General features: G+C 53.6%; 1 long non-coding RNA gene and 1 pseudogene across 2 annotated transcripts in view; both read left to right on the forward strand.

Annotated features, from left to right (window-relative positions):
• Positions 1-24,801, forward strand: part of LOC307055636 (centrosomal protein of 78 kDa-like) — a 359,743-nt pseudogene that overhangs the window by 283,724 nt on the left and 51,218 nt on the right. The window lies entirely within an intron of this gene.
• LOC307056536 lies at positions 5,778-22,998 on the forward strand. Its single transcript, XR_013811019.1, has 4 exons — positions 5,778-6,028; positions 21,705-21,836; positions 22,383-22,460; positions 22,734-22,998. It is a non-coding gene; the product is annotated as an uncharacterized lncRNA (long non-coding RNA).

Raw genomic sequence — 24,801 nt, forward strand, 5'->3', positions numbered from 1 at the left:
AAGTGAGAGAGCGGCATGGACATATATACGCTACCAAACGTAAAATAGATAGCTAGTGGGAAGCAGCCGCATAGCACAGAGAGATCAGCTCGGTGCTTTGTGACCACCTAGAGGGTTGGGGTAAGGAGGGTGGGAGGGAGGGAGACGCAAGAGGGAGGGGATATGGGGATGTATGTATATGTATAGCTGATTCACTTTGTTCTAAAGCAGAAACTAACACACCATTGTAAAGCAATTATACTCCAATAAAGATGTTAAAAAAAAAAGAAGAAGAAGGGAGATATCAAAGAATAATTGGGAAACATCAAAGGATATAGAAGCCAAACTGAAGGGGTTTCCACTGGACAAATCTTGAACAATCTAAGCCTCAAAATAAATAATGGTAGAAACGTATTATAGTCAATTGAATAAAAGAGGAGTCTACGAGTTCATACTGATTTAAATCATTAAATTGAATAAATTATGTTTGATGAGGAACAGGATATTTACATAATTACAAAGTGCCTTACCACAAAAATTATTAATAATGAAGGAGAAAAAAATAACTTTACAATGGAGAAGACTGGGTGATATACACCTTAATCAAATGAGTAAAATAATATTCCAGTAAGGTTACAAGTTAAAAGTTTGCCGAAATTGTTTGATAGGAAGCAGTGAGAAGAACAGAGCTTCACCACTGTGTTATTCCTGCCAACTACACATATCCTGAATAATCATGAGACAAATACAAACAGCTAAATCCTACAAAATAGCTGATCCATATTCTTTAAAATTTTCTAGTTTATGAAATTCAAGGGAAGCCTGAGAAAATTTTCCAGATTAAAAAACTAAAGAGACAGGACAACTAAATGCAACATGCGACACTGGGCTGATCCTTTCATTATGAAGGACATGATTGGGATAATTGACAAAACTTGAAAGGGGTCTGAGGATTAGTAGCTCTGTAGTCATGTGTCAGTGTTAATTTCCTGATTTTCATGATTATATTTGGATATATGTTTGTAGGAAATACTAGAGGATTTGGGGGAGACATTGCATTGTGTTGGCAACTACTCTCAAATGGTTTGGGAAATAAATTATTTTTATTGTCATTTCAACCTTTCTTTAATTTTTGAGATTGTTAAAAGAAGGCAAACAAAGGAGAAGACCCCTGAGTCAGGTAACCCTCCTTTTCCTGGCGACTCCCATAGTTAAAAGCTCAGTTTACAATGGTGGTCAGTTTTTCAGTCTATTTGTGCTAATTTCTGTTACTAACAACATAGCATCTTATTTTCTATTTGAGGTTTTTGGATTTTTCCTAATTATGCTTTTGCTTTTTATTCTATCAAATGTCTATGAATTTGATAAAGTCCTCGGTATTAACACAAAATCAGTAAGATTCATAAAAATAAAAATAAGTTCTTGGAGAAATTTATAAATTTCTACCTGCATTCAAATTGGAGTAAGTTGGCAAGAAATTTATAAGGGGAAAATACTATAAGGAGCACTCCCATTCAGAAACTCAAAATAGTTGCACGTGTTTATCCTGTAAGAGGTCTGTGATGAAACAGCAGGATGAAGGCTATATGTCCAAACTTAAATGCAATCTTTTAAATCACCTTTCATGTCAGGCCATGTAAGAACTGGGCAATTCAAGAAGTAAATTAGAACAATTCTTATTTTCAATAATTTCTTAGGTCAACACTTAGAATAATGAAAAACTTATCTTTAACTCCAAGAAATCTGGACAGCTATTAAAGCAAATGTGTTGTCCTACTGGCCTACACCTGGTTATAAACAGCAGTACGACTTCAGAAAACCCTGAACACTGAGTGGACTTTCTAAATATAGCTTTTTCTTTCTATAAAGGTGTTTTACAAGAATGCTATCTTTTGTGAAAATGTGGCCTTTATAAAGGGTACACTAAGGTCTGTGACTTTTAGACCTAGAAAAGATTTGAAATATTTTCTTAGCCTGGGAATCCACATTTTAGAGGCATAGAAAGAGAAACCCAATGAAATTAAATATTTTGCCCACCATCAAATGGCAAACAAGCAATAACGACAGCACTCAAGCCTCTGTCTTCTAAATCCATTGAATGCAGCATAAATAGATTGCAATAACTGCTGATTTTCATTGTCCTCAACAATACATTTCTTCTGTGCCTTATCCCTCTTCTTTTAAGAGGGATGACAACATTATCTGCAAACTTTATCTATAACTATTTTTTTTTAATTTTGCTGTTTTGTAACTCATTTTTGAAAAATTCTGTTTCTATGTTGAAAATGTGTAAGGACATTTACCTTCTTTCTTGAAACACCTTTGCCTGCATTTATCACATTTTATTTTGAACTATTGTGTAGCAATAAGTACAAAAGCGCATCTAGTAGAAGAGATAATGTCAGAGGCAACAAGGTGTGTGTATGGGGGGGGGTCGGGGTTAGAGTTGACATACCTTAAGGGAGATGAGGAGAGAGGGAAGAGAATAGAAATTTTATTTATTTGAAAAAATATGATGGCAAGTTAGAGAATTTTGGCTAAACTTAATACAATATAGCTTTCCTTAACTTAAATTCCGGGTTAACTTCCACTGTTTACATTGCCACAGACTAGGGAATAAACAAAGCAAAGACATTTTTGGTACCACCATTTTGTGTTAATTTCATAAAGATTTCTACAAGACTTTTTAAAAATAAACTGAAAAACGAAAGTCTTGTCTTTAGCTTATTTTCCCTGCATGCTTGCACTTTAATAAGTTGATAAATGACATTTAAACTCAATAGTTATTATTAATTCTGTCCCACAATTTTTAAAAGCACTGGGGATTGTGTGCGCGTGCATGCGCGCACCTTTACAACCAGTAAAATAAAGTTCTTGATCAAAAAATTATTATCACTTAGACTATTGAATAAAATCAGATACGATAGAGGGGCCAGCTATTGATAGGTTTAAAAGTCACCCTAGGTGATTAATTCATGCAGCAGTGTTGCACGTTTCTCTTTAGATGAAGCACTTAGAAGTATAACCGAGCTTGGCTCTAATTTCATATCTGAGACCTGTTTTATTTAGAGTTCTTTGGCAAGTGCTTGCTCTGTGTTTTTATAGTCTTTGGTTGTGCTATAAAAATGTCAAAATTATGAATTAACAGATATGCAAAAGTGAAATCCTAGAAGATAGGATAAACATGAAGTCCTCTAATTATCACTCAAATAAGTTTGGTTGACAGAACTGGGAATCAGAAAAGACATTAATAATGCATAATGCTGAAGTTAAAATCTTCTAGTTACAGTACAAAGGAAATCCTAATTTGTACCACAAGGTAATGAATTCAGTACTTTTCATTTGTTAAATATTTGCTTATTACCCTGCACCGTGCATATAACACTGTTGCCAAATTTGGAGGGCAAACAGGAAAAACAGACACTCTCTACCCTCAAGTTGTTTATACTGCAGTCAGTGAAATTTCTCTACTTTGAGATCTTTTAATTCCTCAGTTCATTGTAACATCTTCTTCAGATGAATTGTTTTTTATTTGTTAAAACCAATGTTTAGCACTTTAAATAGTTTCTTCAATGTTCCTGATGGTGAAATAGAGTCATCATGCTAATTTCCAATACTAATTATAGAGTTGATAGGAGAAATGCTCAAGATTGATAGTAAAGTGATTTCGATAATCTACAAAATGTCTTGAGGTTTCCCAGATAACAACTTGTCTCCCAGACAAAAATGCACTTATTATTGATATTCCAAGCTTATAAAAATTTTTATACTTTAATCATATAGCGATTTTACAACATCTTTTCATTCACATTTTAAGATATTTTGTTCAGTAGATTATCTCATTTTGAAACTATTGATTTATATATACATACTATGTAAATAGTAGTATACATTTCTCAATGACTAGATTAGTGCTTTCTTAACTACTTAAATTTGTTTAATTCATATTGTTGTTCTTCAGCATTTCTTTTACTCACTGGAGCCTATCCCACTGACTTCAAAAAGCCTGAAAACTCTGAAAATCCCATTTAAAGTAACTGTATGGAAAATCGTTAAAATAACATATAATAATGGTAGAGAAGAAGTGTATTTAACATTGTGCTGAGATTATTCCATTAGTAAAGAGATTAATCAATAATTCTAACATTCAGACATATAATAAAAATGAAAAACAATCATAATACTGAGCAATGACATTTTCAATAAAGGGAGATATTAAATATGGTATAGGAAACGAGAATCTGCAAAGCAGATAAGTTGGCAATGATTATACATATATTTAAAATACGTTGAAACAGTCATAGACAGTTTTTCTTTTTGGATGGAAAGAGGCATATTGAAGTGTTTAAGCACTACTTCAACTGGAATAGATATTTAGACACTATACAGAAAACACATGATTGCAGAAGAGCAGATATTAGCAGGTGTGTGAATGTGTATGTCTTGAATTAATGCATTTTCTTTTATTCAAAAAGGAGGAGAATGCCAAATTTACTTTAAAGGTGGCATTGTGATATGTTAAAGTTCCATTCTTAGACTTTTGCTGCTGTTACTGTTCCTTTAGTATTCACCAAAGAGTACCGTCCTGTCATTTATCCAAGTTAGAAATCTAGAAGCAATCCTAGGATTCTCATTATAGGGTCCCCTACCTTCATGCTCCCCCCTCAAGAAGTAACAAATTCTTGGCTCTCCTATATAGGAAAGCTCTCTCCAATGTACGCCTGCTCTGTAACTCTCCGGGTCTCGGCGCGCGGCTGGGAGAGCCGCCCCCGCCGCCCCCCATCCCCTCGGCTCAGGATCAACGGGCCGCCCGCGCCGCCGCCGCCGCCCAAGTCGGTCTCTCACTCGCCCAGGACGCGCGCCCGGGCGGGGTGTGCGCAGCCAACTCGGTCCAAGCGGGGGAGGGGAGGACATGGGGCGAGGAGGACGCCACCCAAGTGGTCTGGGGTTCGGACCCAGATAGGCGAAACGCGCCGGGAATCGATGACGGCTGGGGAAACTCGGGCAAACCTTTCTTGGGGAATCACCCCTCCGACACCCCACCGCCCAGGCGCTGCAACGGAGGGTGAGCGGAGGGTGAGCGGAGGCTGGGGGAGCTCAAACTTGCGAGAGCTGGAGGAGGCGTCGGGCAGGCGGCTGTCGCCCGAGCGCTGCGCCTGCGGGGGGAGGGGAGGCGGCTGCTGGGAGGGAGGGAGGGAGGGAGGGAGGGGGAGGAGGAAGAGGAGGGAACCAGGGAGGGGGGACGCGTTGGGATCGCGGCGCGCGGCGTCAGACGGAGCCTGGGCTCCCAGCGGCGAGGTGAGGCGGAGCTACGCTCCTTGCTGAACGCGAACCGAGCTCGGCGGCAGCGGGGAAGACGCGCCGGAGCCCAGACCGCGACCGAGAGCGGGAGCGGGAGCGAGGCGGCAGCGGCGGCGGAGGGGGAGCCCGCAAGCTGCCGGGCGGGGAGCCCAAGCCGCGCTGTCGCCGCGCAAGGAAGACTTGGCCAACACACTCACACACACACGTTCACACACCCAGCCCGAGCTGGCGCTCGCGGCTAATCGTCAACATGGCGCTGGGGCTCCTGCCCGAGCGCGGGCGGCAGCAGCGGCGACGCGAGAGCTGCTGAGCCCGGCCGAGCCCGGCCCAGCCGCCGGAGCCCGGAGGATCGCGCGGGGCTGTCGCCATCTGCCCGGAAGCTTTGAGCCCGCCCTGCCCTGCCCCGCCCCCGCCCCCTTCCCCACCCGGCCCAGAGCCCACCCCTCGGCGGGGCCGACCCCGAAGGCAGCCGGCTGGCAGCAGACGGCGAGGGAGGCGAGCGGGCGCGGCGACGCGAGCGGGTTGCGGGCAGCGGGTGACGGCAAACTTTGCTGTTCGCCGCGCTTCCCCGGCCCGGCCCCTTCTCCCATCGCCAACGTCGCCACCCCACTTTCCTCCAACCCCGCACACCTCTCCCCACCCACCCCGCCTCCCGTCGCTCCTCCTCGCCGCCTCGACTCTGCTCCGGGGAAAACTTCAAAGCGCCGGATCGCAGGCTCCCTGCTTACTCCCCGGCTGGGGACTTCAGGTCAGTGCCCGGAACACCTTTCCCCGCGGAGGCCGCGCGGGCTGGAGGGCGTGCGTGCGGCGGGCTGCAGTCGGCCCCCTCCCTCGGGGCCCAGACTAACGGCGGGTGGCTCCTCTGACTCTCTCGCGTACCCCTCGAAGCTTGTGCCTCGCGCTTCACTTTGGCTGCTTTGCTCGCTTTTGTTTTTATTTCCTAGCTGTAAGTTATTAAAAATGCAGCCAACCTAAGCGGCCCGGCGTGGGCTTCGGGGAGGGAGGGGCGCGGCGGGGGCGGGCTGCCGCCTCCCTGGGGGCTGGGAGGAGAGCAGGGAGTTCGCGGAGTGGAAGTTTGCAGACAGTGTGTGCCTGTGTGCGCGGGAGCGCGGTCGTCGCTGAGTGAGTCGGGCGTGGGGGGCGGAGGGGGTGAGCTGGGCTGGAAGTTGGGAAGCTCGGCTCGGCGTTAGCTCGCTAGCAGGAAGGGGAGGGCGGCGGGTTCCCGTCTGCTTTCTTTTTCGACTCGGGAAAGAACTGTAAAAACGCCCAGCCGCCGCTGCCTCGTCTCGCCTCTCCGGGGGCAGCTCGTTCTTGCTCGTGGAACGACGGCGTGTGCGTGCGCGAGGGTGTGTGTGGCGGGCGCCCCGGGCCGAGCCGAGCTCGACCTGCCGCCGCTGCCGCGCGACTCGGGAGGGGAGTCCCGGTTTTTTGTTTTTTTTGGCTTTTTTTGGCTTGCTCCAAAGCGTGAATCACGTGGATTAAAAAAAAAATACTAGGAAATGGAGCAGAGCGAGGGGTTCCGACTCTGCCCGCCCGCCCGCCAGCCAGTCAGGTCAGACGCTTTGTTTTCTAAATGTTCTTTTAAAATTTTAATCTGCCACCCTGGTCCACCCCCACCTTCCCCGCGACGTCGTGGGGTTGGTTTTAAGTTGTGAGACCCTAGGGGTGGGGGTAGATCGTGCGGGGGCGGGGGCGGCGGCGGGCGGGGGGGCGAGACCTGGGTCCTCCTCTGGGTAGCGTGGAGTCTGGTGGAAAGCCCTGTAGGGCGTGTGCGAGTCTGCGGCCGGAGGAAGTTGGTCCCACTCGGAGGGCGTGCGGCGCAGAGGCTGAGGGCGAAGAGGAACTTGCGCACCCGGGCGCGATCCTCGGCCGAGGCGGGGAGGGCGAGGCGCCGCTGCGCCTTGGGGCCCGCGCTCGGAGCAGGCGGGCGGCTGCGCTGCAGAGCCTCCGCCAACTAGGGGTCTCGGGGCGGCGGCGACGTGCTCCTGCTGTTTACCAAGCAAGCCCCGGGGCGCCGTGTGCGGAGTAGGGCGGCTCGAGGCACGCGTGGTCCCGGCGGGCTTCCCGCCGCCTGCACTCTTGAGTGGGCACGTCCCCGGGTCCCTGAGACGGCTGCGCCTGGCCGCGTGTAGGCCGAAGCCGGGGCGAGGCTTAATTTGCAGTTAACGAATCTTTTCCAGAAAGTCCGCGATCTCCAGCTAGAGGCTGTGAGTGCCCGCGCGCGAGGGCGCGCGCCGCCGGCGTCTAAAGGGTTGGGGGGTTGCGGGGATGGAAGAGCGAAGGAGGGGGGAGGGTTATGTGTATTTAAAAACAAACCTTAAAAAAAGAAACCAGCGCGCTTCAAATAGGTATTCGTACAGCCTCTTGTGTCTAGAGTAGACAGCTCAGGGTTTTAGCTGGTTTTTTGTTTGTTTTGTTCTTTTTTGAGAGAAGGCCAGAGGAGGGGTAGTGGTATTTGCTTCTAGGGGTAGTCTCTGGAGAAAAATCCTTAAAATGACTCAGGAATAAAAACGAGGAGGAAATGGCCCACCCCAGAAGGTGGTGGGTGGTGAACGCAGGCAGACTTGGGTATTTGTAGCCATGTGACACTTGCTGTGGCACTGGAAACAGACACCGCGGGCCGAAATCAATCCTTAGGAGGTGTTGGATTCGGTTTGGCCAACAGAATTGCTTGTGTGGAAGGCATTTTAATTGTCGGCCTCCGAGACTCCTGTACGTGGACACTTGGAAAACACATTTGCTTCTCGACCCTTCCCACTCCACCCCCGACCCGTTATCTGGTCTGGGCTTTGCAGTGTCGGTTCCCGTGTTTATTTTGGGCATGATTTCACCGCGAGGAGGAAGCGGGGAGATGGCGGTGATTAATATGCCGTCCAGGTTTAATCCGAGGCTGGCCTTTAGTGTGCGGGTTTACGCCGCCACTCACCGGGTTTGCCTGGGCTAGTGGCGGGGGGTGGGGCGCGGGGTTCGGGCGCCAGGCGCTCCGCGGGCAGGTCGGGGTTGGGGCTCGGACGGCCCCAGCGCCGTCCTTTGAGGCACTGTCACCAGTAGGTGACTGAGAGTTAATTAGGAAGTGTTCTCCGGATCAATGGGCCGCACAGCTCATTAGCGATTCTCTCCAGCCCTTTGCAGGGCCGGCCGGGCCTGTGCCTCCCACACAGGCCGGGGCCCCGCGGCCCGGGCTGCGGAGAGCGCCTCTGGGAAGTGGGGAGGGATGGGCGGCGAGGGGCGACCGGGAGGTGAGTGTAACTTGGCCGGGCGGCGCGTTGCGTGCGGCGCCTCGAGGCCCGCGCAGCCCGCTCTTTCTTCCTGCTCTCGGTCGCCTCGACTGTGTCTTTAACTCGCTCCCGCTCGTCGCTGCCTGGCTGCTCCTCCCCGCCTCCCTCGCCTATCTCTTGTTCTCTAAGCAAGACGCCTGTGCTCCCCGCCCAGTTTGGGATTAGACAAGATAAAAATCGGACTTCCCAGTGCGCAGAGCTGTGACTGTGCCCCGGCAGCCGGGCTGGCGGGAGCGCTGTGGGCCGGGGCCGGGGCGGACCCGCTGTGCGCTCGGGGCAGCCCGAGCCCGTAGAGTCCCACCCCGACCCTGCAGGCGCGGTCACGCTCCAGCGTTCTGTCTGTCTGGGGGCGGGCCGCGGAGGCGGCGGCAGACTCCCGTGAGCGAGCGAGCCTTCGGGCCCAGCGACCAGGGTGGAGGGAAGGCTGCAAGGGTTTCTCTTAACCCTTTAAAGACGATAGGGAGAGTGGAGGTGGGGAGTGTAGTCGAAATTCCTGGAGGCAAAGTAGCCCCCTGGGGAGAGGAGGCGGGAGTCTGGGCTTAGGGTTTTCCTTTCTCTTCTGTGTATGCAATCTCACATCCTGGTACGTTGGGCTCGATTCTTCGACGAACCAAACGCAGCTGCTAGGTGATCTAATTTGACCCGATACTTCTCAATGGGGAAGGTGTGAACACACACAGTGGGCACCCTCACTTAAGGAAGTGAGTTGGGGAGATGCAGAGGTTAGACCTTACCGTTCCCAGCGGCCCAGTATGTGAAGGTCTACTCAGAGCTTTAGTCAGTGGGGCCTCTGACCGAGAGTGTTGCCTACCAAAGACCCAAGCCTGAAATGCCTGTCCAGTGCGTACAGGTATGCGTCGGAGAGAGCAAAGGGGTCCTTGAGTTGTCTATGTAAATAAAAACACTTTTAACCATGAACTTGTGGAGAGTTCAAATAAGATATGTGCAGGGAGGCAGCCTCCAAACAGGAGTCGGACAGTGATGTGTACAAGATCGATCATTTGTATACACATCCATGGGGTCAACATTGAATGGGTCTAAAAATTTAATACAACTCTGCAGGCATTGGTCTCGTTCTTTCCCTGAGGTAGACCCCTGAGGTAGGTGGGTTACCCTATAGAGAAATGAATCATTAGTCACACTCCTCTCTCCTTCCCCCTCCTCTTCCTTTTAGGGTTTGTAGTCTTAGGGGATCCTCTAGTTACCTTAAACTGCAAACCCATATTGGTCTGGGAACGAGCCCCATTATAGGCAAAGCAAGAATGTAAGTCGTGGGGAGGTGTACGTGTTAGACAGGAATGCACAGATTAAGATGTGCGCCTGAATGACATGTGCTGAGACAAATCAAGACCCTTGGGCTCTGGTGCCCACATGGAACAAGAGATAGAGAAGAGAGAAAGAACTGGCCGCGAGGAATGTAAACATGGGTATGCAAATACTGAGACCTAGAGCGAGATCCTAGGAGAAAATCCCAGACTTTGTTGAGCTGGAAACTGGAGCAGGATTTCTGTAAGTTCGTTCGAGAGACAAAAGCCCATTTAAAGGTGTGAAGAGGGTCACTTGGAAACACAAAAAGCATTCACATGTATACATCCATGCTTAGATACACAGGCTGAATGACAAAAACTCCTCAGTGCCTGATGAAGATTTTCCTGCCCAGTGAGACAGAGCAGGGCACGGAAGTGTGGGCCACACAACCACATTCGCACACTCATTCACTGGGAAATACTGTGTCTTCGGCTAGAGGGAAAGTGAGGGCGACGGTGCCTAGCTAAGGGTGGATGGCCCTTGGTTACTAAGATTGCTTCTGGTTATAGTTTCTTCCCATCTAGAGTGGGGAAGAGAGTATGTCTTGAGCAGGTAGGAGGATTTCTGAAAGATTTTTGAGTTCTGGACCCTGAGAGGATGGATGGTGGAGGAAAAAGAGGAGTAGCTTTGCATTCTGGGTCGGAAGCAAGGGATGTTGCGCTCCTCTAAGCCCTGTTTGCTAAGGTGGCGCAGGGCCTAGTGAACTGAGAGAGACTGAACCGAAAGAAGTGCGAAGCTCGGCCTCTGGGCGGAATCGAGGGGAGGTATGCTTACTTTCCCTTTTTTTCCCCCCCTTGAGGAGACCGTGCGGGGACGGCCAGCGTAGGGAGGGCGCCTCTGTGACCCCAGACGCGCGCGTAAACTCGGCTTGGGTTTGGTTTGCGCGTGGCGTCGGTTTGCCGCGGTGCCTCTTTGTCTGAGCCCAGCCGGGAATTCCAGCTTTTATTGGGAAGACCGCACTCGGGTGGAGCCCGCGCTGGGTTGGGCACGACAGCCGGGGCTGGGCAGGAGGCTCGCCGGCCTCCGAGCCGCCCGAAACCCAGGACGGTCCTCGGGGGTGCCCAGCGGCCCCGGCAATGCCACCTCGGTGGTTTCCTCGAGGGCGGCGGGCCCGGCAGACCCAGCCCGGCGGGGCGTGGGGCCTCACGGGTCCACTTGGGCCGCCGTACCGCCCCTCTCCCCGCTGGCCCCACCGCTCCCCCGCCAGCCCGAGGCCGAAAGGAGCTCTGAAGGCCCTTTGTTAAGCTCCAGGGTCACACCCGTGCCCTGGGGGCCGCGCAGGGGCGGGAGGACCTTCTCCTGGCTGGAGGCCTCCAGCCCTCGCCTCACAGGGGCCTCGGCCTGGAGGGGCCTCGCCCAGTCAGGGGAGGGGAGGCCCGTCCCGACCGGGCTGCCTCGCCCGAGTGAACGGCCGGCAGGATTCCGTCTGTTTGCAAGGCTGGCTGCGCTGCCGGGGCCTAGATGGTGGCGCTGGCTTGAGAAGCAGCCGGGGCAGGAGTGGAAGGTCTTCTCAGGCCACCCCCGTGGCAGCCAAGCCGCCTGTGCCCCGAGCACTTGGCCGGGGACATCTCCCAACCTCCAGCCCGGCCCGTCGGCTTTCGCTGGTTGCCCCCCATGTGTTCCTCCGGAAGGGATAGCTGACTTTCTGTTGGATGGGAATTAACCAACGCGCTTCCCCGCCCCCGCAACGTTTCTGTAGCAGGCCCCCTTTACCAGCGCAGGCTCATTTCCGCCGGCCCCTAGTCGAGGGTGTTGGAATTGGGGGGGGGGCGTCCCCGCACTTTGTTATTTCTTAGAACCGTGTCTCCCCGGCCAGCCATCGCCCCTCAGCACCCATGGGCTCCGGCGCCCCGTGATTAGACTAGCGGGGAAGTCCGCTAGGAGAAGATCCTGACAGCATTAAATAGAATTTGATCTAAAAGACAGTTTCCAGTATAATCTCGTTATGCATCACAGACTCCCGGTGTTACTTTGTGGAAGGCGGACAATGATCAATTTACATTGACCCGGGGCTGGGCGAGCTTTTAGATGGTAATTGCCATATTGATTTGCATGCAGAAAGGAGACCTGCTAAAATTAAAGACCGGAAGCTAAATGAAACTAAATTTATTGTCTAGGTGCAAACCAGAGGAACTACTGGGGGGAAGAGGGTGAGTGAGGTCAGGGTGCCAGGGGCAGAGCAGGTGAGAGGCCCAAGAGCTCCGGGAGGTCACAGATTTGGGAGCGATCTTTGCCCTGGTGATTTCAAAACGTGAGGAGGGGGCTTGTTTAGGGTATGGGGACCGAGCAGGGAAAAGTTATAAACAGGCAGTATTGCATTGAAGGCACTGGGATCTTTTAATGCTAATAGTAACTGCGAGGGGGGAGGAGAGGTTTATAGGGTTATAGGGGTCTTCCTGCACCATTTCCGGCACCCCCCATTTCTGTTGTTCTACCCGAGCGCTCATAACCGTACCAAGGGCACCCAAATTCTTGCATCTGAAGAGTTAATTTTTTTTTAAAGACGGGCCGTAAACTTTCCCCGCCCCCCCTCCCCCCGCGTCTGGTCTCGAAGAGAGCGCGAGTAGGGGGCGGTTCTGCATGCCGCTGCGGGCGGGCCTGGACCTTTGGAGGCTGCGGGAGTTCCTCCCCGGACGCCGATCGCTTTGGGAAGCGGCTCGTTCCAGGTGGCCCAAGTGGCGGGGGCGGGGGAGGGTCTGGCGGGGCCAGGGACTCACGGTGCCCGGGGGCGGGGGTCACCTCCCTGGAGGTTGGAAGGGCCTGCACGGAGGGTGTGGAGGAGGGAAGGCGGGGGCTGGAAATCCTGTCCCAATCGGCGGTGATCGCCAAGGCCGGAAAGTTTAAAAAAGAGAGAAAGCCACTGGCTGCAAGGCAGGGGCTGCCGGGCCGCCGGGGCGTGTTTGGCTGACTAGAGGGGTGAGGACCCGGCTCCGCCATCGCCTCGGTCCGTCCCGCTGCGGAGGCCCTGGCCTGCCCCAGGCGCTCCTGGAGCCATTTCACGCATCCGGAGCCTCGGCCACTGGAGGAGCCACCCGCCCGGGGCCAGGAAGCCGCAGGGGCGGCTGAGTGTCCGGCGCTCCTGCCCGTTGCCCTTCCCACCGAGCTGAGCTGGAGACGGCCCTGGGTCGTGGAGCCTGTGACGTCTGTGGCATCGGGTGTGGATGGTTCCCGGAGCTTCTGAAAGCCCGGGGCAGAGCAGGAAATTGAAGATGGGGTGGGGAGGGGATGTTGAGCGCTGACCCTGCGCTGCTGGGATGAGAAGTTGGGGAGAGGAGAGAGAACCCCAACCTCCGGCTTGTCTCGGGACTTGGCTTTTTGTGGGGACCCCCAGGAGTCCAGGAGGGTCCAGCATCTTGCAAGCCGCTTCCCCCTCAGTTGCCTCCCCAGCCCACTTTGGTCCCTGGGTTTTTCATTAAAGTCCTAGGAAAGGTAGATGTAGGCAGTCTTTCCAAAGGGCTTTTGCTCTGTCTAGATAATTTGATTGATTGCTTTATGTGGCAAAACTAGTGTGGCAAGCCTTCTTGTAGTTCCAGGTGTCAGCACTTTTTCCAGAGACCTAAGAGTAGCACCCACCTCCCACTGCCTGTTCTGGGCTCCTGGAGGAGGGGAAAGTGGAGGCTTGTTGGGAATCCCTGGCCTCACAGCAGGGTGTTCCAGTGTAGGGAGATGGGTAGGATGTTGGCAGAAATTTCGAAAGACTTCACATGGACCAAGAGATTTCTGGGTGTAGGAGAAACTAGGATGCGGGCTCCTTGTGGACCGAATTTCATAGGTGTTAAGTGCTATCCTTTTACTCTGTATTGGAGTACAAGGGCTAAGGAAGCCTTCCGAACTTCTTGGGGATTCTGGATGGCACAATTTGACCGATCATTGGCTCCTCTCCGCAACTCCAGGACTGAGTTTGACCGTGGCCCATTTTTACTAGCTGTGTGACCTTGGGGGCAGGTTATTTATGGCCTCTGAGCCTCAGTAAGTTTCTTCATTTGTAAGACTGGGTATAATTTTCCACCTTTAGGATCAAAGAATACTTGGCACATAGTAGGTCTGGAGGATTAGTAATTGCTTTGAATGACTGGTCAGATTCCTATAGGTTGCTTCTCCGTTCCCTGCTGCCCCTGAGATGCCCACCTCCCCCCCGCCCAAGACCTGCGTAGGCCAGTGTCTGGGGACCAACCTGCAGGTTAAGCTCCCCTCCAAGGGTATTCCTGAGGCTATTCCTCCAGGTCTGCCTCCGTGGGTTCCTCTTTCTTTCCCTTTGTTACAGTTCTTTGCATTCTGGGCTTTAAAGGAATCCATATGAAAAGGCTGGGATTTTTTTTTTTCTCCCCCTAAGTGGGATCATTTATATGGTTAGGAATTGATTCCAGAACCGGTATGTAGGTGCTCTTTGGCAAGTCCTCCCGTCATTCTTTCGGGGGGAGGGAACAGCAGCGGCTGGAGGGGAGAGAGCTAGTGGGAAGAGGTGAAAGGGTCTGGCCCGCTGCAGAGGCCAGAGGTGCTGTGGTTTGTCTGATAGGGATTAAGTCCGGATGTTATGAGGTCTCAGTGTGGTTTTCAATAAAAGTCTGTCAGGGATTGCTTCTTTTCTATGGATATGTATTTAAAAAAATTTACTAGCATGAGAAGAAAACCAGACCTGTATGGATCCAGGCCGGTAGTAAGCTACTGTGATCAGGTTTCCTACTAGACTCCCAGAGGGGAAGTGAGCGTTTGATTGAAGCTACACTTGGTTCTTGACTCTCTGGGGATGCCTGCTGTGAAACAGGAGCCCTCCCTTTCTCTCCTCCCCCCCACCCCCCTTTTCCCTTCTTCCCCTAAAAGCCTTTGTGCTGAAAGAGCTTCAGTAGGCATGAGTCCCTGGTACCTCTCTAAAGAATGCCTTCCAGCCTTTGCTGACATTGTTTTGTGAACGGCGGGTTTTACCAGGCCAGCAGTTTTCCCCCCATCTTAGCTCACTATTTTAGAGGTTCGAGTATGCCCAGGATGCGCCCAACTGCAGTGCTTTCCAGTGTGTGTAGCCAGGGCCTTGCCTGTAATCTGAAGACACCTTAACCTTTGCCCTAGGTGCCCCCCCGGGGGTGGGGGTGGTGAAGGTGGGGAGAGCAAGGACAGGGGATCGTTGTTGAGGGTCTGTTTGTTTTCTCCAGCCACAGAGGCAGAGGGGTGGAGTGGGGCGAGGCCGAGAGTACGTTCCAGCCTTGGGTCTGATTTAAAACTTGGTTTAGTTGGAGAAACTCTTAGGCATTTAACAGTTCTGTACAAATGCAAACTTGACATAGCTCTAGGCCTACGTCAATTAGGAAAGAATAAATGAAGTACAGAGATGTCCAAACTATGTAATTCCTAGAGTTGTCTGCCCTCCCATAAACACATGACAAGTGCCGAGGCATTTCCAGTCAAAACACCCATGGAACCAGCAGCCTCCATCCTTTGTATTTATTATTTTATTAACAGCATTTTACAGAGCATTTAACAAGCACAGCCTGCCTGCTTTCCACCACGGCTCTCAGCAGACTGAGGGGTGGAAAACAGATGGGGGTGGCGAGGAGTGGTCTCTAGGAGAGACTTCTAAGCTGGAGAAGTCTCTTCAGATGGGCAAGGAAAAGGAACATTTGGGGTTCCTTTCTCCTGGCCCCGAAGAGAAGACAAAAGTGATGCTTTGGAGGAAGAAATCCCCTCTCCCTGCTCCGGAGGAAAGTCGTGCGGATGTGGTCTGTCTGGTCTCCACTTGGATTCCAGAAGGTGTGAAGCAGGGTCTGCTTTCCCAATACTCTGCCCATCAGTTTGCTTTTCAAAGAATAAGTATTTGTCTGTTATCATTATTCTATATCCTGGTGGAAAGGTTATAACGAAAACTAATGCCTTTCTTAAGTCGTAAAATGAGCCTGTATGATTATTTAATTAAAATCTATTTAAGGACCGATTAGGCGTGTAATTTGCGCTAATAATGACGATGATGGAAATGTTCGACTTAACCAAAAATCATAAAAGGAGACATTTTGATCAGTGGGGCGACCAGGAGGGATTCAGGGAGTTGGACGGTTTTCCGAAACACGAGGCTTTGGGCTGCAGAAAGTGCCGAGCTGCCTAGCCTCTGGGACCACGGTAGAGAGGGCTGCAGGACCCCAGGCTTGGCCGGGGCAGGCCGACCCACGCTTTGCTGAGCAGAGAAAGCGACCCTGGGAGTCTGAACAACCTTTATTCCCAGCTGAGGAAATGGGGGAGGGGGCCTGAGAGGAGGACACTCTGGGAGAGCTGATGAACCGCACAGAACTCTGCGCGACATGGCTGTGTTCTCTTGCTTTAACACTCAGCAGCGACACACGCGTTGCTGCCTCGGCCAGCCTTGGCTGGAGCCTGGAGGGGTGGGGGGAGGGGGGGTCTCTTGTTCCGGAGAAACCTGCCAGCTGCTGGGCTTGGTGCGAAGGCAGACACAATGCTGCTGTCGTTGGTTTGATCTCTAACTGGATTGTTAGTCTGGCTTTAACTGTGTGGTAAGGGGGGAATGTGAAGGCTGTTTACAGCGAGTGCAAAGAATGTGACAGCTGTTGGTGCAGGAGCAGCGCTGTGCCTCCTCGGCGCTCACACAATGCGCGCACTGTGCAGGCCCACGGAGAGCTGCAGAGGTGGCCGCCCCTTGCTGGCCCGGGAGCCCTCGGATGCGCTGCGAGAGAGCCCTCCGGCGGCGGCACCCGCACCCCCGCACCCCGCGACACGCATCTTTCTGGCTCCTGGGATCGTGGTGGACGTGCGCGCTGGTTGGTGTGTTGTGGTTTAGGGAACTTGTTAGGCAGAGGTGGCAGGAGAAGGCCTGCGGGGTCATGAGTGTCAACTGTCTGGAGGGGTTTGGCCGGGATCTGTTGACCTGGGGCCTCAGTGGCTTGTGACCGGGTTGTTAAGATTTGGGAAAGTAACTTTCCACCCTAAAGCAAGCCTGTTGGAAAGAATGTATTAACTGAAGGCTTTCTGGAAATTGCAGAGGCTCTGAAGGCCGTTGTTCTTCCTCTGAAATGGCCCTGTTATTCAGACAAGTTCAAGAGACAGGCGGCCGCTGTGTTCTATGCCCTCGGCCCTGTTTCCTGCATTGGAAACACAAGTGTGTAGGTTCAGGACCCGAAGGGGGGTGAATGGGGGTGGGGAGGGGTGCAAGTCGGCTTTTGATCACCCGCCTCCCTTTGCCTTCCCGGTTTTTAAGAGCGCGCTTGCCTTTCAGCTGCAGGACCAGCGGTGCTGTCTTGAGGTCTGCCCACAGCGCCACCCACTCTGTGACTTAATCAACTAGATGCCCACAGCCCGGCCTTCTCTGAGTTCCTGGTCCTCTGCCAGGCAGTGCGGGGAGGCGCCAGGGTGGGAGGGAGAACAGCTGGTGGGTGGCAGCAATACCCCGCTGGGCCGGTCCAAGCTGGCGGGCTCAGGATGGTCCTCAGGATGGTCCAGAAGCTGGGCCTGCCCCTGGGCTGTCCTGGGGCAAGCTGGGTGTAAGCACCACTCCCCCCATCCTCAAGGTTGAAGGCTTCCGCAGCCCTGGCCCCGGGCTTTGGAGGATCATTTAGAGCTGACTTAATTCTATATCCTGCCCTTCTGTGTGATTCCGGCCCCTGAGTGTACAGCTTGCAGGATATCTGCAAATTACGGGTCCACCTCCGCTCCCCCCCGCCCCCACATCTACTCTCTGAGTTATAATGTGGACTTGTACATCTAGTTGGGTTCCCTAGTGGGGAGCTGGGAGATGCTTCTGGAATGATACATGAACTTCGGTGCCGGTTCTATAAATTGGTCTCTTTTTAGGACGTGTGCCATTTTCTGTAGGAATGTTGCTTGCAAAACGAGTTTCGCCTTGGAGGAAAGGCGGAAAGATAAACAAGCCTGCAACGCCAAAGCGCTGGCAGTCTTGCCCTCCTTCCAGCTCTCTTAAAGCAGCCGGGCTGCATTTCCAGGATTAGACTCGTGCTTGTGAAGAGGGACTCTGGTTGGCTTTTTTTTTCCCCCGAAGCAAATGCAAATTAGAGAAAAATAATTTTCTTTCAACGATATGCAACGTATTAGTCACTTGTTATCGTGCTCCGAGGCAGGCCTCATTTGCGCGTCTGCCAGCTCGCTCACATCTGCTCGGCGCTGTTTGGGGCATTTTAACCTTGGTGGTGTCGTGTCTGGTCCCACGGATCAAGGAGGAGTAATTAAGCTCTGAACAGCTAGAAAAATTCACGGGCCCCCACGTCTACCGCAGTTTTCCCACAGCTTTGTTTGTGGTGTTCCGGGTTCCAAGATGAACAGACGTGGGGTTCCTATTGTTCCTCGTAAAGAAAGTGGGAGCCCCTGTCCTCCTCTGACCCTCATCCCCAGCCTTCCCAGGACTCCCAGGCTGCACACAATCAGCAGGGAAGCCGGGTGCAGATCACAGGACCCTGTGTTTTATGCATCTTTTATTCGTAAAAAGTTCCTTTGTGCTTCCTGTGTGTACTAATGATAGCTGTTGTAATAGCTTTCTGGTCTAGCTTGTTCCTTGTGGGGGTAGGAGTTTGCAGTGAGTTCACTTTATTTCTACAAAGCCCTGATGGAGGCTGCAGTGCAGTGACACCCCCTCTAGAGTCGTGGTCTATGGATCGTTTATTCTGGATTTGCCTCCAGGTTGTGTAGACTCCAAGTGGGAACCCAGCCTGTAGGGACCAGACCCGAGGGGGTGTGGAGGGTGGGTTGGCGGGGAGGAGAGGAGTAAGGTTGATGAATTGCATTCAACCTAGGTTTCCTGTCCTGGGCTGCTGCCTCCTGTTGAGGGACACCAGCTTCCAAATGGGGCCCCCCTCTTGCATACACGCGTGGTTGTGTGTGGCACAACCGTGAAAGAAAGTGAAAGGAACAAAAAGCCGAGGCCTGGCGTCGGGGTGGGGGGCGGGTTGGCGGGGGGAAGGGGAAGTGTCTGAGGTTGGTCCAAGAGCTGACGGGGGGCCACGGCTCTGTTTTTGGGAAAGGGGGTGTGTGGCGGGCAGCCCCGGTTTGGCAGCGGCTCTCCCGGTCGATCCTTGCTGGTGCCCCCCTCCCCAAGCCCCCGAGCCCCCTTTTACAGCTGGCTACACCTGGCTTGCATCTTTGAATCGGGGAAGGTGGGGGAGGCTTCCACGGGGAGAACACTCCAGACTGGCCGAAGGGAGCGCAGGACGATGGGCCGGAGCGGTCTCCAGTCAGTGCCCACTCCCCTGGGGCGCGCCGCCGCGCATCCTGGGTTCTCCGTGCGCCCACCCAAAGTTGCTTTTTGTCAGAGATTCAGCGGCAGACGCCTGGGAAGGGGGAGCCCAGAGGAGCGCGCGGGCGGGGTGAGCTGGGGTCGGGGGCTGGCCGAGAGAGCCGGGGGTCCTGGAAGGTCGGGTGGGGGGTTGCGTGTGGGGCGGGCGGCCCCGCGCGGGGACCTGGCGTAGGAGGGGCGCGGAGCCTGCGGCAGCGCGGGGGTGTGTGGTGGGAGAGCAAATCCCTTTGTTGCCGACCGATCCGTGCTCAGGGCTGAGGCGGGGGAGGGGGCGCCCCTCCCCCACTCGCCACCGCCGCCGCAGCCGCCGCCACCGCGCCGCTGCCGCTGCGGGCCAAGTTCACTCCCGACTGACCCGAGTGGCTCGCGGCGCTATCCTGGCGCCCTGGGAGGAGGCAGGGAAGGTTCTGGTTGCTCAAAAGGTCAGGGCCAGCCGCGTGAGTTTCCCGTCCCCCACCCCGTCACCCCCGCACTCCTGCTCCGCAGCTCTGTTACTAATGCAAAACTTGGGTCGTGAGTGGGGACGCCTCTGGAGGCGGCGACAGCCATGACTTGGAGTGTGCCAAGAGACAGCGCCTGGGCAGGCTGGATCACTCCTCCCACCCCCCACTCCCCCCCAGCACCCATGCCCGGCTGCAGGACCCGTCGGGCGACCTCCTTCAGCCACACCCCAGGAAGCCTGCGACCCTCGCCCCGACCTGGGGGCATCCTTGGGGTTCCCTTCTCCCCACTGCTACACATACTGGGGAAAACATCCCAGGAGGACTTGCCCCAACGCTGCACACCCTGGACCGCTTTTTCTCATCTCCCACCTCCTCGCGGCCCCCATTGCTAAGATAGGAACTTCATCCCTCCCTTCCTTGACGCCAGTAGAGAAGTGTCTGTGTGTGACTCAGTCTGCGCTTGGAGCAGTCCCAGGAAGGGCTCCCGCGCCATGAGCTTTGAGCTTCCATGGAAGCCACACACTCTGCAGAAGGTCACCCCTCCCTGGCCCCCTCTGTGTCCCTGCCTCAGCCTTCCCTCTGACGCAAGAAAACTGTATAGCCGTTCTGGGGTTTGTTTGTTACGTAGACTGTTTAGTGGAGTCAGATGCTGTTTAATGGGTTAGATGTGGCCTGCACCAGCTATTGCCAGGCAGAACTCAAGTCCATAGTGCAGTTTAATCCTCTGGAAAACACGGTGCCAAATATTTACAGATGAGGGGGCCAGAGTTGAAGAGGTCCGGCCACCTGCCCAGAGACACGCCGTGGATGAGAGTGGGAGCTGGGAGGCTGTGGTGACTGCGCGCGCGCGCGTGTCCTCCACAGAGAACCAGCCATGCCGGTGCAGTGAGAGACACCCCTTCCGCGAAGAGGTCCTCAGCCTACGGAGGACCGTGGCACATGGCATGCTGGCTGGGAGCCCTGCCGTCTGCCCGGCCTTCTGAGCCGGAAGCTCCCCAAAACCTGTCCAGGTCTTCTTGGTCACTAACTGGATAAGTGCCTGATTCGGCATGGGGTGCCTAGAGAGTGAGGCCCTAGGAAGGGGCACCGTTCGTATTGGAGTGGAGTTGGGATGGTTTGGTGGCACTGCTTCCCATTCCGTCGCTGTCACTTGACACGCGTGCTGTGCAGACTTGAACCAATCCATCAGCGCCTCAAGGGCGGAGGCAGTGGAAAGTGGCCCGGTGCCAGGAGAAGCTGGGGTGGAGAGAAAGGAGAGGTGGCGGGAGTGGCCTGGTGCTGCCTGCCTCCCTGCGCTCACGCCAGCCTCTCAACGGCCACTGCTCCTTCCTTTGCAACCTGTGTGTTGCCTGCCAAGGGAAGTCGCCTTTAAAGAAACAAAACAAAACAAACGTTCTCTCCTGCTCCTCATTCCATAATGGTGTCTTCATGGCAGGAATCGGCAGAACGGTGGTGGGTGCAGCTGGGGACCCGTGTGCCCCCTCGTGTCTTTTCACAGAGGGCCAAGGTGCCCTCGCTCAGGGATGCCGAGGCTGGGGGGACAGCTCCTAATCTTGGTCCCTCTGACCTCTTTCTGCCGATCAGGCTCTTCTCCCCAGCGTCCAGGCCAAGCTCGGATGCTAATCATATCTCCTGGCTCCCGGACCAGATGACTGCCCAAGTCTGTGGAGGGAGACTCAAGCTCTCCTGTGCTTGCCCTAGGGCCAGACCGAAAGCCGGAGACCACGCTTGCAAGTCTGCGTTTTGCAAGCCGGGTCTCTCCCAGAACTGGGTGTTCAGCGGGCAGCCACCACAATTCCTGGTCTGTTCTTCAGAAACCAGACGCTCTTCCGTCTCCCCGGCTGACCCCTTCTCTTGGCCACCTTCCCTCTTCATCCCTATCCCACATCCTTGCCCCCTTCTCTCCACTGCTGGAAAAAAGGGTTAAAACCCAGAGCCAAGGTGTAGCTTAGCAGCTCCCACTGGAAACAGGTTGGTGCTTGTAAAGTGCTTTTCACGACTGACTTCACACATCTTGGCACTTCCAGAAGCATCACCCACCTGTGGAAGAAAAGGGGGGGGTCGTTGAGAAATAAGGGCAGATGAGCCTCTTACATACAGCAGCAAAGCGCCTGCTCTGTCTGCCATCTAAATCACGTCATTTGCCCCCTGCAGCATGACCCACAGCCAAGGGTCAGGGAAGTCACTTTTGAAGAACTTTTCCTTGGAGGTTAAAAAAAAAAGAAGAAGAAGAAAGTAAGAAAGACCCCGAACTATTTCAATAGCCGCTTCTAGAAGAGGAATGGGGTGAGCGTGGCGGTGTCTCTGACCCTATCTCTGTGTCCCGTGCGCCCAAGATCCCCTTAGTTAGTTTAGTCCTACATCCCAGAGAGATGGGGGTGGGCCCGTTCTTCAGGGATGGTGGGGTGTACGCAGTATGGCCTTTGCCCAGGATGAGGGTGTTCCTGCCCAGGATTTGGGCTGTCACTCTGGAGAAGGGCCTCACGCCAGGCAGGGCCCCCGGCTCCATGGCCCTTTCCGCTCAGGTCCATCTTTGGCCCGGAACCTGAAGAGTTAAAAGTCTTTAGCTCGTTGCAATGAAATTATGGCTGGCAGTGGCGCCCCTGTTTGTTCAACAGACCTCCACTTTTAAACAGTTCACAAAAAGTTCACGGGGCAGCTAAAGTTTATAAGTGTGTGTGTGTGTGGGTGTGGGTGTGGGTGTGTGTGGGTGTGGGTGTGTGGGTGTGTGTGTGTGTGGGTGTGTGTGTGTGTGTGTGTGGGTGGGTGGGTGGGTGTAGTCAGCAGGATCCAGTACTGAGCCTTGCCCCTCCTCCTCTTGTTTCTTCACAGCCAGCCCCCCGCCCCGCCCCCACTCCCGTGACACCAGACCTCGCTCGGGGCCTCAACCCTCCATCTGACCCTGTGCACGTAAGAACACTTCATCCTGACACTGGGTGTTATTTATCTGTGCGGCGTTAATATTGAAAACCCCACCAGTCAAGACCTGGAAGGGCGGGGAGAGGCTTTGAAAGCACCCCATGGTCCCAGGTGTCTCTAAACTGCATTCCCCTCTCATGCTAAGTCCAGGCCGCCCTTTCTAAAGAAAAGCCCTTTCAAGGGAAGGGGGCTGCTGGCCCTTTTTGAGGGGAGGGGAGAGGGTTCAGTAGGATGATTGTGGCAGGGGCCTTTCTGTTTCCTCAGTCAGGTGCTCAGAGGTCCTTGTCCCAAGGTGACAACTAAAGGAGACATGTAAGAGGCAGCTTGTGTAAGTTTTGAAGACTGGAGTACCAGAAGAAGATTGGGGCTTCGAGGGCACACACGCTTCGTCCCTCATCCTTTTCTTAAGGGTTTGATGGAGTGACCCTTTGGCTTCTGGTATAATGTCCAAATTTCATCATGACACCCAGCCAGGGGGTGGCATGGTGTGGTCCTCCCGCTGCAGCCACGGCCAGGACACTTGCACCGAGGAATGTTGCTCCTCCACCTTTTAGATGAGGCTTCCCTGGACATCTTCCTTTTGGTCTTCCTTTTGTAGAAGGGGCTGCAGGGGTTAGGGAGGGGACACTTTGTTGAACGTGCCTTCTGGTCGGCCCTGCACTAGTGGTGGCCTGCCCCCAACTTGATCTGTATGTTCGAAACATGGAAGAACAGCCCGTGAGCCCCCCACAGAACCTTCCTTGATGCCCAAGTCCATCTGAGTCCACCTTTTCGGGGCACTGTGGCCAGCCACTGGAAATGCCCCAGTCTGTCTAAAGAAAGGGACGCTTCCTAAAGAAATAGCTTCTCTAGAATCCCACCAGGCCGGACACAACTGGGAGATCCCTGCCTCTCCTCCAGCTTCATCGTTGAGCTCTAACTACGTGCCGTGTGTCTGCGGCGTGGGGCTCTTGATGAACAGACGGTGTTCTCTTCTGTATAGGGGCCGATGGGGGATGCTGGTGGACAAAAGCCTGTGTTAGGACAAAGAAATGCAGAGGGATAGCCTGGCTGGCTTTGGGATTCAGGTCTCCCAGGTGCTCCCCAACCCCACCCCTAGTCACTCTCGGAAAAAGAGTCCCCAGTCCTTGGTGGCTCCCACCCAACAGACCTGGCGGTCAGCTCCGTGTGCTAAAGTGTAAAAGCAAGCATTTGCGTATTTTTTCCTGCTAACAAAGGAAATGTGTCGACTTGGGGAACATTTGGGCTTTCGGAAGCTGTGTGGGTGGGTGTGTGAGGGAGGAGAAAGAAAAGTTGCCCCCATGAGCTGCACACCAGTGATTTCACACTCAGGTTTGGGTCCTGTGTAAAGAGGCCGTGGCTGGGGGGGGGGCCCTCCCCGGCCACCCCGCCCCGGACAAGGGAGTCTGTGAGCAGGGGAATTGCCTAGGGCCATCGGTCCCAGGCATTAAAGGCTCCCCTACTTATTTATTATTAACCCAGCATTTAACAGCAGGATATGGAGCTGAAGCGCAGTCAAAAGAAACGGCTCAACCTCCAAAGAGCAATTAAAATCCTGCACGAGGATAAATCACTGCACCGTGATAATCCTGTGAATGAAATGCAGCTTGTCCTGACCCTTCACTCATGCAGCAAACTAGAATGTGGTGTGGGTGGGGCTGGTGGGCCGGGAAGTTAAGGAGGGGGCGGGGCTCTCCCCTGTGCCTCAGCAGCCTCCCCCCTCCTCCCGGTAAACGAAAACGGGTGGCTTCTGCTTGCTCCCCGTGGGCCGGAATCTTGCAGCCCCAGGCCCAGCCCGGCAGCCTGGGCTGCTACGATTTCTGCACTCGCTCCTGATCGCTGGTCCCCAGCGAGCAGGCGTCATTGAATTACTCAGCCGCCTCCCTCTGCAGCTCCCAGGCCAAACCACCCAGGTCTGGGGCTTAATCCAATCTAGGGCTCGGGTGGGGTGGCTCTCCAGCCCACTGACTCTTTTTACCCCTCCATCTGTAAGTCACACGCACCGCAGCCGTGGAAGTGAGTCGTAGTTTGGGCTGCCACACCGGACTGTTGTGCCTTTTATCCCACACCCCACCCCCGTCCCCAATCCTTTCAGCCACAAGAAGAGTCAATGTGGGGCTCCCTGGAATCCAGCACCGTCCACTTTCGATCCAAGTGTGTTCTCCAAAAGGCTGGGAAAGGGGAAGGGAGAAGGGAGAAGGGCAGGTTAAGGGTGTCACGTGCTGGACCTTGAATGGTGTGGCCTGTGGCTCTTGAACTCTCTGCATCCCCAGCGCCTCCTGCCAGGGAAGTTCCACCTCCCTCCTTGAACCTCTGGCTCAGGTGTGTTCCT

The sequence above is a fragment of the Hyperoodon ampullatus genome, assembly GCF_949752795.1.
Source record: "Hyperoodon ampullatus genome assembly, chromosome: 7".
NCBI classification, from domain to species: Eukaryota; Metazoa; Chordata; class Mammalia; order Artiodactyla; family Ziphiidae; genus Hyperoodon; species Hyperoodon ampullatus.